This window comes from Eptatretus burgeri, chromosome 11, assembly GCF_056783735.1.
Source record: "Eptatretus burgeri isolate ZD-2024b chromosome 11, Ebu_testis_v1, whole genome shotgun sequence".
In the NCBI taxonomy this organism is placed as follows: Eukaryota; Metazoa; Chordata; class Myxini; order Myxiniformes; family Myxinidae; genus Eptatretus; species Eptatretus burgeri.
In genome coordinates, this window is record NC_140971.1 from 62,084,820 (window position 1) to 62,102,938 (window position 18,119).

The following is an 18,119-nucleotide window of genomic DNA, read 5'->3' on the forward strand; positions in this document are numbered from 1 at the left end:
GCGCTTGCAATACCGACTGCACCAACCGCAACCACAACGCAATCACCTCTGTTTGAAACACCCCCCCCTCCAACTATAGCACTCACACATGCACAGCCCCCCACCCCACCTTTAACCACACTCTCACTTGGAGCTATCACACCCAGACTGTCACCCACTCCCTCTGCACATTGAACAGCTGTCACACACTCAGTACCCCCATCATCACCCGCACCCTCCACACCAGTCATGCCAGCCTCCCCCCCCCACACACCTTACGTGATATAAGACAATCAAGTCTTATAGCCAGCCACCGACTGGGAATCCTCCGTCGTGCAAAGTCCTTCCTCGGCCCTCCTGAGCTCCTAACCACATACAAAGCTTTCATCCACAGCCTAATGGAGTACTGCTCTCCCCTCTGGGCTGGTGCTCCTGCCTCCCACCTTTCTCAGCTTCACGTTGTGGAAACCAAGGCATTTCGGATCATTGGCATTTCCCGCAATGAGCCTGAGTCTTTGGGCCTTTCACTCTCTCACCGCTGGCAGGTCGGTGGTCTTGTCTTCTACCATCTCCTCTCCGGTCTCGCCCCCCCCTGCCGTGTCTGCTATTTGTCCCCCACCATATTTCTGCAGTGCACTCAAGGTCCGCCAACAACCCCTTCTGGTTAAACTCTCAAAATCACGAATCAGGAATCACCTTCACTCTTTCATTCCTTATTTTTTCCCACCTTTGGAATAAACTCCCTCACTCTGTTCAATCCCATTCTTCCCTCCAAGCCTTCAACATAGCTGTTCACCACCACCTCTTATCACCCCCCATCCAAATCCTCGATCTTTTCCACCCCCGTTGATCCGCCTCAAACCCACCTCCTTCAAATTCCCTGCTTTCCTTCCTGAAAGTCCCTGTAATGTCCATCTTGTACACCCCATGTTCCCCGCCCCATCCCTCTCCCTTCAACAGATCTCCTAATGTCTTTGTTCCCCTCTGTTTTGTCCTTCCTACTCCTGCCCCTCTTGTCCCATGCCCCCTCCCCCCGCCCTTGCTGTGCATTGTGTGTTAGCTCTCATACGAGCCTCGAGAAGGTATACAAAAAAAAAGTCAGCACCTGACAAATTAAATGAGAGCATGTCTGGACATTAACATCTTGTCCAGCACAGTGTGCAGGAGGCCAATTGCAAGCAGGTCTCCATGGCAGATTTGCAGCAAAGAAATCCCTGCTGAGATCACAGAATAAGGTGAAAAGACACAAATTTGCAAGGCAACCCATGATTCTGTGACTGAACAATGGAATCTGGTACTCTGGTTTGATGAATGAAAGTGTGAACTTTTTGGATCTAAGAGGTGCCACTTTGTTTTTAATGTCCACCACCTAATGCTGGCTGATGGAACACCTGGTTTAATTTTCATGCAGCACACTGTGATGTATTACCCTGCCTGAGAAACACCAAGAAGGTAGTCAAAAGCTGTGTCAAGATTCATTCCCAGTTGAGACAGCTCAAAGGTGACTTTGCATACCTCTACTCTCAGTCATTCTGCCAGCCCATGTCACAGGGCCCAGCCATGTAAAGTGATAAATACACTTTGTCAGTTGTGGTCCAACATTAAAATTTTTCTTTTATGGATTTCAAAAACATAGTTCGCCAATTGTTAGAGAATATTATAATTTTACAACTTTCCAAGAGTTGTACAGATGGGCATTCAGGTCCTAATGCTGACAAATTAGGCTTCATGGATTTATTGCAGCCAAAAAACCATGGGAAAGATTAACTGACAAGTCTCAGCTGAAAATAATGACAAAATATGTGTGGTTTTAGGAAAGGCAGTGACCTTGGCAACATGAAACGACATTTGCCAGAATTTAATAGTCTTTGGGGGTTTTCAGGCCTTTGGAGGGGTCAAGTGACGATGACTCTTTTCTCTCCCAAGTGTCTGTCTGAAACTTATTAACAAGGAATGGGTCACAACAATAACCATTCCATAAGTTTGTCTTAATACTATAATGATGGGATTCTGCAGCATCACCTCAAGTTAATGTCTGAATTGACTGATTTGGGTGCCATGGCAATGCTCCAGAGCACAATGTGAAACAGGTGGATAGGCCACACTTAAAATAAGATGTTATCTGATGCTACATCATGAAAAATGGAATAAAAGTTTGCATGAAAAAATATTATTGTATGTAAATACAAAATACTGATCCAAATCAGTTGTGTTCCATGATAAAGGCTAGTTTCACACTCATGACATGCTTTTTGATAATTACACAAATCTAATGGCTGTCGCTTATAACTGACAAACTGAGAATGTCGTTTATAACTCGGAGGCGACATGGTGCCCAGACTATTCAGTTAGCTCTTTCAATTTCTCGTTTGCTTTTCATGCGAGGTTGTTGTGTTGATGGGTCCTTGTGGCCAGAAAACTTCAATGATGTGCATTATAGTCAGGTGGCCGAGGTGGGGAAATGACATCCCCATAAACATTTCTTCCTGAATATCGACAACCTGCTTCAATATGTCCAGGCCAACTGTGCGCACGTTTTGCGACCGGTTGTCACCTCCTAGGTGTGTGCGTTGGATTATGTTTGACAAGAAATGTCCAAACTCCAACAGAAAATGCAAAATTTTAGAAAACATTTTTAAATTTAATTCTTAATGAAAATTCACAAAGTATGCCTATTTATCATAGGTAACACCCCAATGCAGAATGGCCTGATTTCCTTAAACGCTGTTCGAGTATGCGCCAATCACATATTGAAAACCCTACAAAAAAAAATCACTTTTCCATATTTGTATCAGAACATTATTGGTGAACCTGTCATGATTATCAAATTCAGTAACTTGAAACAGATGTCAAAATTTGCCCAAATTATGAGGCTTTACAATGGATTATTTTTCATTGTCATAGGATATCGAATGCCTGAGCAATTGGACAAAAAGTTACCCCACCCCCTAAAATCAAATTCACTCAACAAATTCAGTATAATTAATATTAACCGCAGACTTACTTTTCTTTTGAACAATCTTTTCAAAATTATTGAAACACATAAAGTTTAGTCTTCAAATACGTCTGTTTGGTTATTGTGCTGTAGATTTCATTGACACCACAGTGAAGTGTATCCCCATCGTTGTGTTGCATCAGCAGATAAATTAGTTCATTATCTTTCAAACTACCATAATTAACGATACCAGGGACAAGGCAGATATTAAATTATTCCCTCTGTTATCGTGCATTATAATGAGGCAACCGGCGTTGACGCACCTCATCTAATGTGCCAACAATTTGGCAAAACTTTACTCCAGGCCCCCAAATTCGATTCACACACCAAATTCAGCACAATTACTATTATGGCAGTCAGTCTCTTCCCATGAACCATTTTCTCAGGAAATTGAAATATTTAACACTTATAGGCTTGTCTTTACGTGAGTCTGTTTGATAATTGCAGTAAATGTTTACTTGGCATCACAGCTAAATGTTTACCCATCCTTTGGATTCATCTGCAGTTCAAATGTCCTAGATATTAGTCATTATCTGGGTCACTGTCGTCTGCCGCTGTGGGAGGATTGTTTGTTAAGACAAGACATGGAACAGATGCATCCCAATGAGCACTGGATCTGCTTATTGACACAGCTGCACCGAGAAAAAGAGCATTTGCATGTGGTGCATTTACATGTGACCAGTTCCCAACAAGAAGTAGGCATTAGATCTTGAGTCATCAGAACAGGTGTCATTCCCTGCTGATGAAATTTTTACCTATATCCTTCCAGCAGTGGTAGGTTAGCAACTGCAATGTGGATAGAACACCACATTAGACACTGGTATTGGCATCAGAGTAGGTGTTACGTGAGTGCAACCTGTGTTGGTGGAAGTTTTTCCAAATCCCCTAATCTGTGTAACATTTCCAGCTGGAGGAAGTTCACATCTGTGGACATTGTTGATGGATTGTAAAGCTTCATAATAAACTTCTCTGCCTGCCCCATGTTAAATTTTCCCATTGCATCCAAACATTTCAGTCGACGAGGCATTTCGGTGAAAGCCTTCCAAGTTATCTTCTTGCTCAGTCCAACTGGCTCGTTGTGTCGCAACCTATGATGGCATGGTATATCGCAAGGGTGATGGGCATGGTATATCGCAAGGGCAGCAATTGTATCAGGCGAAAGAGAATATTTTACCAGTGGCAATATGTTTGGAAGTATTCTTTCTTCCGCCAGCAAAGGCGTGGACGATATCCTGCCTTAGATTCAGTATCTTCTGCTGAATATCAGTATTCTGCCAATGTATCGTCATCTTCATGTTTGCACCCTGACAATATCCACTCCAAAAGTGTGTACAAACTGTTTGGTATGCATATCCTTGCATCATGTCGAGTTAAGTTATTGCCTTTCAGACCACAAGCATCCAACAGATCACACGTCAGATTTGACGAAACGTGATGGAGTGACTGGAGAAATTCCTCTTCCGGTGCAAGGGGGCCATTATTTGACAATGCTCAGTTTCAAGTACCTCTTTACAGTCTTAGAGTGCTTCAACTGAATGATCTTCTGTCAATGTAGAACAAATGAGCATCGGTTGGTTCCTGTTATGCTGGGCCCAAAATTATATTTCCTCTCCATAGTGAGTCTGTAGTTTCTTTTTCAGCACATCCGTTCTAGCTCGATGTGTCTCCAGTCCATCCGAGGACAGTATTTGGCTTTTTTTTTTTTGACGCCAGAATCCATAGGAAGAATGCGTTCTTGCTCAAAGCCAAAATCAAGAACCCTGACTAGTGTCTACTCCAAGCCCATTTTGTCTCACTCAAAACTTCAGATTCCATCGTTTCCTTACCTGCTGGCCCCACCTTTTCTGCCTGGTATTTGCAGGATTTATGGTAGTGAGCTTCATAAGTAATCAGATCATTTTCACCTATTCGATATTTTAGCTGATGATTCTTTTTAACAACTTTATAAATTGCCATTTCAATGTCCAATGTCTGCACTTGGATCATTTTCTCATGACAACATGATTGACAAAAGATGCAATTGTCCCATTTTACCTTTCCTACTTCTGCCCTGGTTACGAGAGCCCTTTTTGACCTATCGTCAGAACCGGTTGATGAATTGGATGATTTAGGATCCTGTTCTGGCGTTTGGCCATAACATCCTTTGTGCCAGATCGGTCCCTTTGATACAAGGTCTTCAATATAAGGTTGCAGAGAACTCGTATTTTCTGTGTCTCCATGATGCAGTCGCTTAGCAAAGGTCTCTTGTACCCAGGTCATACCCTGCACCCCACCTTTAAATGAGGGTTTCCACTGTATACCTGGCAGAAAATGCACAACTTCTAGTTTATGGACCGTCACGTTCGCCGACGTTTTGGATTCACCGAGGCAACTGGATCTAGGGATTCATCCATCATGTCACCAATTTACCCAGAAATGCAAAATATAGCAATACTTTGAGATATAAGTTTACTACTTATTACATTTGAGTGTATTGAATCCAAGCTGACTGATAACATCACATGTTGTTGTTCGTCTTTCGGCTGCTCCCGTTAGGGGTCGCCACAGCGGATCATCCGTTACGATCCGCATAGGTTTTACGCCGGATGCCCTTCCTGACGCAATCCTGGTCACCTCTTACGACACAGGGATAAGGATTGGGTTTCGCCATGATTCCAGGCTGCACTACACCCTCTCATAGCGCGGCACAGTGCAGAGCTCCCGTCCTCAAGCGATCCTCCAACCCAAGCCTCCGAGTAGCCGGATTACAGGCGCACGCCACTACTCCCGGTCTGATAACGTCACATGTATGCCTGTTAAATTAAGTTTTACAGATTTTCTGCGAGAAGCACTAATGTGTGAATACATTGGAGTGATGTGCACTCACAATCTATCATATTTATGGCAAATATTTCATTCCGTTCTGCATCTTTCACGAAAAACACAAATTTAGCAAATTTCCTGAAAATGGGGAGTGGAGTATTATTTTCAGCCATTGCTTGGTTTCATGACCTGATATTACAACTGATTTAACTTTGAAATGAAGCGCATTGATTGACGTAAATTCTGATATCAGAATCAGATCGTTTCGTTACTTCGATAAAATATTGTAATAAATTTACAAAAATTTGAAAACGCAAAAATGCAGGGGAAATCTCCATTTTCAGAACGCTTTCTTGCATTGTGTCCAGCAGATGCATTAGTATGCTGTGAACTTTTGAAACATTTTAAACACGCATTGTCAGTATAAAATGACACATAACCTGAGAGTCTGAGTGAACATATGTCACAGTTATGGATGATTTTCTGAAACTGGTGGCGTTTTGACACATTTATTCGAAATCCCCTCAGTGATAGCTCATGCACACACCAGCAAACTGACAACTGGTCAGAAAAGATGTGCAGTGGTCCTCTTTATACAAGAGAAATGGTTTTATGTATGCAGGCGAAAATGTTTACGGGGTGCTCAACTCAGCCACTTTCTCACATTGGACCATCTGACTATTATTGGCTATGATTACAGCACATGCGATGAAGAAATCTCAATTGTCAGGAAGCAAAAAGGTTTGGAAGAAAGATTGTCTGAAGAGATCGAGTAAAATAAGTGGTCCTAGCCAAATGTCCAATGTCAAGTCTGTCTCTGGTGTATGCTCCACTTCCATCCCCTCCCTCATCTCAAATGGCACCACAGCCAACTCCGCTGATGAGAAGGCAGAATGACTCAATTCTGTGTTTGCTTCAAAATATTGTGTCCCTAACAATATGTCTGTCTGTCTGTCTGTCTGTCTGTCTGTGTCTCTCTGTCTCTCTCTCTCTCTCTCTCTCTCTCTCTCTCTCTCTCTCTCTCTCTCTCTCTCTCTCTCTCTCTCTCTCTCTCTCTCTCTATTGCTCTCTCTCTCTCTATTGCTCTCTCTCTCTCTCTATTGCTCTCTCTCTCTCTCTATTGCTCTCTCTCTCTCTCTCTCTCTTTCTATTGCTCTCTCTTTCTCTCGCTCTCTCTCTCTCCATTGCTCTCTCTCTCTATCTCTCTCTCTCTCTCTCTCTCTATTGCTCTCTCTCTCTCTCTCTCTCTCTCTCTCTCTCTCTCTCTCTCTCTCTCTCTCTCTCTCTCTCTATTGCTCTCTCTCTCTCTCTCTCTCTTGCTCTCTCTCTCTCTCTCTCTCTCTCTCTCTTGCTCTCTCTCTCTCTCTCTCTCTCTTGCTCTCTCTTGCGCTCTCTCTCTCTCTCTCTCTCTCTCTCTCTCTCTCTCTCTCTCTCTCTCTTGCTCTCTCTCTCTCTTGCTCTCTCTTGCTCTCTCTTGCTCTCTCTCTCTCTCTCTCTCTCTCTCTCTCTCTCTTGCTCTCTCTCTCTCTCTCTCTCATAGGACCATTCCACAAACCCTTCTATCTATTTTCTCAACAACAGTCTCAAAGAGGTTCAGTCACTCAAACTCAAACACTTGGGTCTTACTCTCAGCCATGATCTTTCTTGGGGAAGCCACATTTCAAAGTTGACCTCAAAAGCCAAGAGCTGACTGGGCATCCTCCATCATGCAGAGTCCTTCCTTGGCACACCTGAGCTCCTATCCACTGACAAGTCTTTCAGCTGCAGCTTGATGGAGTACTGCTCTCCCCTCTGGGCTGGATCACTTGCTCACATCTTGCTCAGTTTTAAGACATAGAAACCAAGTCTTTTAAGACCATTGAAATCTCTCATGATGAAGCTGAGTCGAGGGGCCTATCACTTCACCATTGCTGACAGGTCGGTGGTCTCTCTGTCTTCTTCCGCATCATTTCTGGTCTTGGGCCTCTGCCTTTTCTGTGCTCCGTCCCCCACCCCAAGTATCTGAATGCAGTCCACCAGCAACCCCCTCCTCATGAAACTGCCAGAATCCAGAACCATTGCTCACCTCCACACATTTATTCCTCTCTTTTCCCACATGTGGAAACACCTTCTGCACTCTTTTTGATCTCATTCTTTCCTTCAGGTCTTCAAGACAGCGGTTTACCACCATCGCAATTCATCCCCCATCCAAAGCCATGATCTTTCCGACACCCGTTAAACCACACCCACCCCCACCCAAAATTTTGCTTTTGTATCCATCTTGTTTCATCACTTGTGTTCTCCTTTAACCCTCATTGTTACCTGCATCCCTTGTTTGTCTGTCTCCATCAACCTTCTCCTTCCGCCCTGCTGTTGTTGTTTCCCCTATCTCCTGCTGTTCCCTTTGTTATGGTGTCTCCTGTTCTGTTTTGTGTACTTGCTCTTCCACGAGCCTAGAGCATGTGTATATATATATATATATATATATATATATATATATATATATATATATATATATATATATATATATATATATATATATATATTCAGGAATTGCTTGTGGAAGAGCCACAAGACTTTAACAATGATGTGAGAACATTTCACATAATGTGAGGTTACCTTCTTGAAAAAGTAAAAACCTGTGAGTATGTGAAACATGAGAAGACATTTGATGGACTGTAACACATTTGATAGATTAGGCTCCACCAGCAGTGCAGCTCAAAACAAGTTGAACCACACTCTGTCATGTAATGGTTTTAGTATCCTGTCCGAGTATGTTAAGTCGGAGGTTAGAACCTGACCCCGGCCGAGTCATACCAAATTTTTTTTTTAAAGGGTATGTGCTGCTTCCTGCTTGACTTTCAGCATTTCAAAATGATAGCACATGGACAAACAACCATAGGTTGACAACCATTGCACAGGCTTGAAGGGCCTCGTGGTCTCCTCTGACATTGAAGTTCCTTGAAATGGAACTTATAAAAGAACCTACAGACATTTTCAAATCATATTTTCTCTCCAGTTTATGAGGCTTGTGGAGAGCATTCACGCACACAGAAATCACGCATTTGTATGCAGAGAGAGAGAGAGAGAGAGAGAGAGAGAGAGCGAGCGACTGCAGACAACACAGGACTTGACATCGGATAAACATGGATGTTGACCTTGGAGGAGGGTTGGGGAAGGGTGCTCTAGGGGGAGGGAGTACTTCCTTGAATACGTCTCCACAGTCAGTAAAGAGAAACCTCCCTCCCCCAAGGGATTGCATCCCATGGGGTTTGTCGATGCTCTATCAAAATGCTAAGCATCAAGCAAGGAAGTAACACGTAGCATTTTAAAAGTCTTTGGTGTGACAGATCCAGAGTCTGAATCAAACCGCTGACCTCTCTCAGTCAGATGAGAAACTTTAACCACAATGCCACCGAGTTTGCTCATTTCACCAGTACACATTTGTTTTGGTATTCAATTCAGCTCAAAGAAAAAGTGAACTCATAAAAGCATCTCTCAAATGTTTCTAAAAGTGTAATTGACCGGTAAGTTCCATTATTTTCCTTCAAGTCCAGTGAGGCAACATCATGTGACCTTTTGCTGTAATTTAATTTGATTGGATGCCCTCACAAAGTACTTCATCAGCAGGAGGTGAAACTTGGTTCAACCTTGCAGCTATAAATTCATGACATTTTGAAAGGAAAGCTCGGTGCGGAGGATAATTGTTGGTTTGGCGGAAACTGCCCGTAAACTGAATATGGAAAATCAATTGGGCTTTTGTGACAATAAATGGTTTGTACCAATCGTTGCAGGAAGAGGATGCTGTTAATTGATGCTTGTAAGTGATCCCTGAAGACAATGATTAGTTTAAATTGCAACATCCGAAGCGATCATTGCAACAGTTGTGCATCACAGACGTTGATATGGACATGAGATTTGAATCCAGAGTTTGCATCGTGGAGGAAAGCACTTCACAAACAAACTGTCCAAAGCAATTGCTCAAAGTACGAGCTGTAATTAAGGTATTATAATACTAATAGAGGCCTGTAGTATTGACAGGGTGTTTGGCCATCTACGACAGGTCGAGAAACGTTTCATGGCGAGAAGCAATCCTGGACAGATTGCCACTCGGTCAAGGGATACTCGACTGAGGGCAGCAGGAATTTGGAATTTATATCATAGACTGAAATGTTCTTCTTTTCTTTCTTTTTCTTTACAAAGTTACAACTCGAGTAATAACTATAACACTGAATGGATCAGGACACAACAAAACAAAAGGTGGGGGTGGGGTTAACAGGGTAGAAAAGATCATGGTGTTGGATGGGGGGATGATCTGAGATGATTGGAAACAGCTGTCTTGAAGACCTGGAGGGAAGAAAGACATCAAAGAGAATGTGGAAGTTGATGCTACAGGGAGAAAAAAAAAAAGAGGAACAAACGAGTGGAGGTGAGTAGTGATTATGGATTTTGGAAGTTTCACCAGAAGGGGGTTGATGCTGGACCCCATACACCCTGCACAAACCTGGTGAAGGCAGGGGTGGGAGCATGGAAAGACCAGAGGGTGAAAAACCAAAAAGGAGAAGGTAGAAGGTGGATTGACCATCGAACTGTCTACAATGGGAAGATGATATGACTATAGACTCAGCTTTATTGCGGGAAATTCCAATGATCTTGAAGGTCTTTGTTTACACAGTATCAAGCTGAGCAAGATGTGAGGCAGGGGAGCCAGCTCAGAGTGGAGAGCAGAACTCCATCAAGCTGTGGATCAAGGCCTTGTAGATGGATGCGAGTTCAGCTGTGCCAAGAACGGACTTTGTATGACAGAGGATTCCCAGTCAGCAACCAGCTTTGGACGCCAACTATGAAATGCCATTTACCCAATAAATAGCATGACCGATAGTGAGACCCAGGAGTTTGAGTGATTGAACTTCCTCACATTAAGAAAGTAGGAGGGTTTTCCAGATGATCCTTTCAGAGAGAGAGAGAGAGAGAGAGAGAGAGATTTGTCAAGATTGTCAGACATCTTGCAAGCATCGGTGATCCCACAGGAGTCTCTTTACAAGGGTTATGCTGGTTCATTTGCCATCTGCAGCAGTCAGTCAAGGGAGGAATTTGTAATTTGTTCAGCGTACCAGCGATAGCTTGCCTACTCTTCACAAAAGATACTGTGGGATATTTAACATCCAGCAGCGAACAGTATTAGGAGACTGGTCCTTTGGCTTCAGAGACATCAAGTGGTATGGGTGGCCAAACCGGTCTTTGGTTTTTGCATTTTGTTGTGCTCAACAGTGTCGGTGACTGGGCATTTATCACCAGCTATCAATGTGGCTTCGCTTTTGTTCTGCAGGCATTAACATTCTGGCCGTCTTTGCGTTGTACAGTTTATGGTATACCCAAGCCATTGCATTTCAAAGCAGTGCCTTGACGCGGGGACAAATTATGTCTGTCAGGACAAAATTTGGCCTGATCTCTCAATGATGAAGAATCACTTTACAAAATTCCAGTGTCCATATCCAGATTTGGATCTTCACGACATAAAATAAATTAACCTTCACCAAAATCAAACCAATTCGCCCTTGTCACACATCCAACCTGTCCACCAAGTTTCAACTGAAGCCATCCACAACTTTTTGAGATATCCTGCTCAAAGATAAACAGACAGACAGACAAATAGGGGTGAAAACATAACCTAAATATCAGCTCATCAACATCCACACCAGTTAATGGAGGTAAAAAATTAAAAAAAAAAACTTGAGCTTCTTCTTGCTTCCCATGGTGTCGAGAAATCCTCAATAAACTTTCTGGAATCTCCTTCCAATCTCCTTCATCGATCTCCTTCTCCTTTATTGATTCCTTCCATTGTTACCTCCACCACTGAAGGTGGATGGAGTTTATGTTTTCACCTCTGTTTGGTTGTCTGTCTGTCTGTCTATCTGTTAGCAGGATATCTCAAAAAAAGATATGGACGGATTCAGACAAAGCTTAGTGGACAGGTTGGGTGTGTGACAAGGACACATTGGATCGACTTTAGTGAAGATCCGGATCCTGATGTAGATACGAGAATTTTTCTTTCATTCATAAAGTAATTATTCAACATTGAGAGAGATAGAGAGAGGGGTCAAAAACAATATATCGCATGATATTTCAAAAAGTCGTGGACATATTATAACAAAATATGTTGGATGTTTTGGGTAACTGACGAGCTGTTTCGATTTTGGTTGAGGTCTCGATCCAGATGCAGCCTATCAGTGGGATGTAAAATGTGTACTGTTCAGCCGAGAAGAGGTGTGTGCTCCAGCGAGCGCCATTCTAATTAAACCTGTACTCTAATACAGGACATTGGTCTTTAAGAATAAGACTCGCTTTCCTGTCATACAAAGTATCAATTTGATGTATCACGGATGGGTTCAAGCACCATATCATGCCAAAGGACCTGCTACCGGACAATAATGTATCTCATCCATTTTGTTGTGTTCCTTTGTACCACATATTGCTGAAATTATGTTTGTTTACAATCAGGTCGTGGAGGGGTGGGAGGGAGGGTTCATTTTCTCCTGGCAGGACACTGTATATATTGTTATGGGTTTGGAAACATACACCAGGGCGAGAGCATGGATAGACACATAGGAGACAGAGTTATTTCTTTTGTCTATGTGTAGCTAGATATTGGCTCTTTATCTAAGGGCTATTTTGGTGGGGAGGACATGCGCTCAGGTTAGTTTGTATTTCCCCAGTGTGATGTCTCGCTGCTCGGCCGGTGGTCTGAGTCAAGTGGCTATGGCTGTGTAAGAACTGCAGCCCATTGGACCGTGGAGGTATTTGTGGTCGGTGGCCTCAAGACCGGGTGTTCAGGAGAAACTCGAGTGCTTCCCCTCATGGCGAGCCCCGAACCCCGGGCTGTAACAATTATATATATATATATATATATATATATATATATATATATATATACATATATATATATATATATATATATATGTATAGCAAATCTGACTTAGTGTATTGAACAGGAGACATCCGTTAAAAGGGACTTAATTTTCTTTCCGAATTTCTTCGGGAGAAAAGTCCGATAAATTGGGATCTGTAGAATCAAGCGTTTGCACAATTTTTGGCATTCTGGAAATGCCATTACAACCAAAGAAAGGAAATTACAATGATGGGAATATAATTAGAAATCGAAGCCTGGTGTTGGCATAGTGGTTAGGGTGGTGGCTTGGAATCCTTGGGTCCTGAGTTCAAGCCCCATTGGCTGCTGAATTAATTTACACAAGGAGGTTGACTCAGCCTTTCATCCTTCCGAGGTCGGCAAAATGAGTACCAGTGTCCTGGTAAGGGGGACACTGCATCAGCGGCATAGCCGCGTCCCAACCAATGATGCAACCAGCAGCCGCAGGCTGCACTCGATAGAGAGAATTAGAAATCACAAAAAGTTCACACAAGTCCACACCTTGAAACAAACCTTAAATTCTCAAAAAAATAATGTTTGCCAACTTAAACACTTCTATACTGTTTGACCTCCATTTTCTATGATTGTATATTTGGTGTGAATCCACCGCTGAGTGTCTTGAAGCTAAAGCACCACCCACCCCTTAGTTTTCATCAAATTGCTGCATTAGCCTGGCTCCTTACCCACATCGTTCTCAGAAATTTCAACAATCCACAAATCCAATTACAATGCCACATTTCCAGCATCACCCAGGACCAAAGAGGTTTTTGGACTTTTTAAACTCCAACAACTGCAAATAAACAAAATTATGCAAATTAAACTGACATCGCCTGAACGTTTCCGAAGGAATTCTTATCTAATTAATAAAGAACTCATTCCCAATAAGTATATGGACGCAGTCAGTCGTTTCACCAAATCGTGCAAATACCAAATACTGCTCAAGTATATCTCATTGCATCTCACTTTTTATTCGAAGTTACGATTCGAACATTTCATTATTCTTCCGGAAATCTTCCCCTTTTTCATTTCACTGTGTCCACCGAGCGGCTTGCCTCATAAACAAGCAACTAAAACTTCGGCGTTGGTTCCGTGTATTCAAAGGTCATTGCAAATGAGCTGCATCAACCATGAAAGTTGTAAGAGGGATGAAAGAACTTTAGAGTAGTTGAGATTACAAGTAGTTGAGATTGAGACGACTTTCTGGTAGTTGAGATTGGAACTTCAATGAATGAGCAAAATAAATTAAAATATTGCTTGCACTATATTTCTGGCCCAAACTGTTGCTTTATCGTAGAATCGATATGCTGTGCTCTCGGGGAACGTGTTCTTTACTGTCAAATATGGAATGGGACTTTGGGTACGACTTGCTGGCAATTAGCAATTAAATATCACAATGTTTTTAGCTCCCTTTTTCTTAATTCGTTAACTGAATTTATCAGCCCTCCTTCCCCCAACACCATCCTTCCCACTTTTCAATTCCTGGTTCTGTGCCTATTCTAGAGAGACATCCAATCCAATGGGAGAAAATTCTCACTCCTGCTTTTGATTCGTAAAATCAAATCCAGGACAAATGATGTTCTGGTGTAGTTCCAGAAGAGGACGCTGCGTCATGCAGAATGTGAGCAATCAGGTGAATGAAAACTAAAATCCTTTTCTCCGAAAAATAGGTCTGAGCCACGAAGAGGCCCACACAAGCCCTGCCTGTAGATCAAATGAGATGTGATTACCAAGCATTATGGAATTAAATGTGAATCCAATTTCGTCAATATGTTACATATGTTAAGTAAAAATGAAAGTTAAAAGAACATCTTAAGATCATGGGATTTATGAAGCCAAGAATGTGGATAATGAGTTGCAATATGATAAAGGTATGATGGGACAATGACCTCATTACTCTGTGTTTGTTTTCATTATTTATGAGTGAAGCAGTGGTGTTTGTTTACAAGCAAAATAAATGAACAGATATTGTGAAAGATGAGCTAAATCAACAACGAGAGTTTAACTTGGGGGAAGAAATGTCAATAATGTCACAATGAAGAACAAATTGCATGACTATTAAGTTAGTGCGTTGCATGAACCATCTTTCTTTATTCCCAGACATCATGAGAAAATAAAATAAAAATTCCAGATCACACCGCAAGATCAACTCTTCCACAAGTCTTGGGTGGTATGTGTCATCTTGAATGTAATTTGTGTGTACTCTTGAAAGCAAATGGCTTTACAGGTTCATTTCTGTCTGACAGGATGGTGCAGAGATTAGTGTCTTGTGGATAATTTATCTGCGTTTTCTATACTTACTAGTATATAAGACCCATCACTTCGCTGATGAGAATACCAATCTTTTCTGTGATTGCTAATCTATGGGGCAAGAACAAAAAAGGATTCCTTGGAGATCCTGCCCTCCGTGCGGGGATAACGAACATTGCAAGTTGCCGTTTCAACACGTGTGCCCACATTCCCATGCACCCAAACTGACCGTTAATTATTTATTTATTTTTGCATTACAAACTTTCCCAGGAGTTCCCTGAATCCATCGTCATTGGATTTATTGAAATCCATTAATCTGTTCTTAAGTTATAGCATGACAAACAAACAAATAAACAAACAGAAGAGAGACATGGCTCCTTTTTTAATTATAGATTATCAGGGTTATTTATGTAGTGTGATTTTTATGAAGATAATTTAATAGATGAGAATAAATTCCCACATGGGGCTAATGTGAAAAACACGACCTTCAAGGGACAACGCTGGACCTCTTGATAACAAGGCAAAAGTTCCACCACTAAGACTACAATTGAACAATTCCCCACATAAAGATGTACCACAGACTACAATGGCTGATGTCTTATGTGTCTGCCAAGCTGACCCAAGAGTGAATACAAGTGTAAGTGCAAAGCATATATGCATATCAGAGAGAGAGAGAGAGAGAGAGAGTGAGTGTGTGTGTGTGTGTGTGTGTGTGTGTGTGTGTGTGTGTGTGTGTGTGTGTGTGTGTGTGTGTTCAATGTGTAAAGGTATGTCATAAAATGCATAAAAGTATTACAGTATAAAATGCTTAAACGTCTGTGTCCAGTTTGAAAATATACAGTATGTTGTGGTTAATTGGTTTGGGTGTGTGTGTGTGTGTGTGTGTGTGTGTGTGTGTGTGTGTGTGTGTGTGTGTGTGTGTGTGTGTGCACGCATTTGATGACAGCTCAATTTATTGGTCAGCACAATGGATGTGCAGGGAGGGCAATGTATGTGTAATCTGCAAGGTATGGTGTGCAGGATTTACTGGCAATGTACTATAGTATCTGTTTTACTACATTTTCCTGTGCCATCCCTACATATGGAGTTCCACCATACTCCGTGACACTGGAATGTTGGACGAGTATTATGAAAATATGATGAAACGTTAAACCCTCTAGTAAGAAATGTAAACATCTATTGGTAAAGCTATAAGTAAAAAGTTTGAATTGTGAGGTTGCATTACTTGGTTGACTGACTGTTTGGACATAGCTGAGGTTGTGGATCCACTCTATGAGGATGTTGTTACACCCACCACAGCCAACTCAAGCTTTCTGACATAATCCTGACCCAATGTGGAAGTGAAACATTTCAAATTTTATAAACTGACGAGACGACCTGTGAACCCGTTGGGTTCCCGTTGTAACAGCGGTAGATGAAAAAAATCATTTCAAGAGAAAAAAAAAGATAGCTCCAGCGAACTATACTGCTGAGGTTGTTTGCAATGATCAAATTCTCCTGAAGAGTGGAGCTTGTATGGGTGGGGCTTGTATGGGTGGGGTTTGTGTGGGTGTAGCTTGTGTGGGTGTGGCTTGTGTGGGTGGGACTTGTGTGGGTGGTTGGGGCTTGTGTGGATGGAGAAATTTTTTAAATTAAATAAACATGTTGTGTGTGGGAACTAATAAACTAATCACTAATTATGTGGATATGATGGATGTGGATGTGGCTTATGTGAGTGGGGTTTGCGTGGATGTGGCTTATGTGGGTGGGGCTTGTGTGGATGTGGCTTTGTGAGTGGGGCTTGTGTGGATGTGGCTTTTGTGAGTGGAGTTTGTGTGGATGTGGCTTATGTGGGTGGGGCTTGTGTGGGTGGAATCAAAAAGGGGCGGAGTTTAAAAAGGGGCGGAGTCAAAAAAATTTTGGTCAATTTATCTTTGTCTTTTGTAATTCCTGTGAATAAAATGAACCTAAAATTTCTTCCCCCTTTAAATCACATAATTTGTAAGTCCAAGGAACTGTACCGATGACATCAACAATTTTAAAAGTTCATTTGTCCATCGCTTGTTATAACCTTTTTCAAAATGAGATTTCCACCTGTATATTCTTACTATATCACTAACTTTGATCTTAGGCTTTCTGGCATTAATCTCTTTTTCATATTTTAATTTTATAAATGTATCTGATGGTTTGATTTTTGTTGAGGTATGAATCATATCATTGTACTTATCTACAATATCCTGAATTAAAGATAACTATTGTTGAGAACTGAGTTGAGTGAATTTTTTTATATAGTCTCTCTTTTAAAGTGTGATTAAAACGCTCAATAACAACCGCTTTTCCTTCATTAAAGGTGCTGTATAATGTAATGTTATTTTTTAAGAGAATTCGTAAATGTTTTGTTGTAGAACTCTGTACCCTCATCAGTCCCCAATTTTTTAGGTTTTCTCTTGCTTTTATTGAATATCTGTTGGAAAGCTAACATAAGAGTATGACCTGTTTTGTTTTTCAAAGGGACAACCCACGCATATCCACTCCTCAAATCAATAACAGTTAAAGCATACTTGTACCCCTTATCATTATTGAGTTCAATTAAATCAGCGGACCAGATATAATCAACTTCCTTGGAATAAACCTTCCTTCTATGAAACTTTGTGATTATTGGTTGATGTAATTCATCAGCTAATTGCGCTTCAATCATAATGACATCATTCGAGCCGATAAGTTTTTTGAATTTTCAAGCCCAAGTTTCAATTTCGCACTGATCATCTTATTCACGATGAAACTATCAACTTTTTCTCTCAAGGTTGGAATTTGTATCAGAGACAAATTATAAAACATTTCTCTATCGGCTTCATGTTTTTCTTCCAACGTTGTGTTATTTCCATAATCAATATCGTGCCTCATGCACACTTCATCAACCGTATTGATAGGTTTGCTCCACGGTTTAGGATTGTCAGCCTCATCTAATCTTTTATTCAAGTTTATTCCTGGACCACAGAAAGAATACCCTGGTTGATGTAATTCCCTTGGTATTCCAGTTGTTGTAAATTTACTTCCTGACAAAAACTTTTGAATATCTCCCCCTTGTTTGTGTTTGGTGATGAATTCACTCTTTTTTGAGCCACACACCAAACATGTACCTTTTGTATAACCCTATTATTTTTACTTTTAACATACGAGATATTTTTACTCTTGGTTTTGTTTTTACAT

The 18,119-nt window shown here is 41.5% G+C and overlaps 1 protein-coding gene and 1 pseudogene across 3 annotated transcripts in view; both read right to left on the reverse strand.

Annotated features, from left to right (window-relative positions):
* Positions 1-18,119, reverse strand: part of LOC147017213 (zinc finger transcription factor Trps1-like) — a 114,989-nt gene that overhangs the window by 10,321 nt on the left and 86,549 nt on the right. The window lies entirely within an intron of this gene.
* Positions 5,605-5,745, reverse strand: LOC147017214 (signal recognition particle RNA; annotated as a pseudogene).